We start from the raw sequence: 1453 nt of genomic DNA on the forward strand, positions 1-1453 counted from the left end.
ACACAGGTAGGGAGTGAGGGACTTAGTGAGGCCCTGAAGCACACAGGTAGGGAGTGAGGGTCTTAGCGAGGCCCTGAAGCACTAAGGTAGGGAGTGAGGGACTTAGTGAGGCCCTGAAGCACTAAGGTAGGGAGTGAGGGTCTTAGGGAGGCCCTGAAGCACTAAGGTAGGGAGTGAGGGACTTAGGGAGGCCCTGAAGCACTAAGGTAGGGAGTGAGGGACTTAGGGAGGCCCTGAAGCACTAAGGTAGGGAGTGAGGGACTTAGGGAGGCCCTGAAGCACTAAGGTAGGGAGTGAGGGACTTAGGATGGCCCTGAAGCACTAAGGTAGGGAGTGAGGGACTTAGGGAGTCCCTGAAGCACTAAGGTAGGGAGTGAGGGACTTAGGGAGGCCCTGAAGCACTAAGGTAGGGAGTGAGGGTCTTAGGGAGGCCCTGAAGCACTAAGGTAGGGAGTGAGAGACTTAGGGAGGCCCTGAAGCACTAAGGTAGGGAGTGAGGGACTTAGGGAGGCCCTGAAGCACTAAGGTAGGGAGTGAGGGTCTTAGTGAGGCCCTGAAGCACACAGGTAGGGAGTGAGGGTCTTAGTGAGGCCCTGAAGCACTAAGGTAGGGAGTGAGGGACTTAGTGAGGCCCTGAAGCACACAGGTAGGGAGTGAGGGTCTTAGTGAGGCCCTGAAGCACACAGGTAGGGAGTGAGGGTCTTAGTGAGGCCCTGAAGCACACAGGTAGGGAGTGAGGGACTTAGTGAGGCCCTGAAGCACACAGGTAGGGAGTGAGGGTCTTAGTGAGGCCCTGAAGCACACAGGTAGGGAGTGAGGGTCTTAGTGAGGTCCTGAAGCACAAAGGTAGGGAATGAGGGACTTCGGGAGGTCCTGAAGCACTAAGGTAGGGAGTGAGGGACTTCGGGAGGCCCTGAAGCACTAAGGTAGGGAGTGAGGGACTTAGGGAAGTCCTGAAGCACTAAGGTAGGGAGTGAGGGACTTAGGGAGGTCCTGAAGCACTAAGGTAGGGAGTGAGGGACTTCGGGAGGCCCTGAAGCACTAAGGTAGGGAGTGAGGGACTTAGGGAGGTCCTGAAGCACTAAGGTAGGGAGTGAGGGACTTCGGGAGGCCCTGAAGCACGAAGGTAGGGAGTGAGGGGCTTAGGGAGGCCCTGAAGCACTAAAGTAGGGAGTGAGGGTCTTAGGGAGATCCTGAAGCACGAAGGTAGAACATAAGAACATGAGAATGAAGGTAACTGCAGAAGGCCTATTGGCCCCATACGAGGCCGCTCCCGTTTATATCCACACAATCTCACTCATATATATGTCTAACCAATGCTTGAAACTATCAAGGGATCCTACTTCTATTACGTTATACTGTAATTGGTTCCACAAAACAACCCTTTTACCGAACCAGTATTTACCCAATTCTTTCCTAAATCTAAACTTATCCAATTGATACCCATTGTTTC

This window comes from Procambarus clarkii, chromosome 64 (assembly GCF_040958095.1).
Source record: "Procambarus clarkii isolate CNS0578487 chromosome 64, FALCON_Pclarkii_2.0, whole genome shotgun sequence".
Taxonomy (NCBI): domain Eukaryota; kingdom Metazoa; phylum Arthropoda; class Malacostraca; order Decapoda; family Cambaridae; genus Procambarus; species Procambarus clarkii.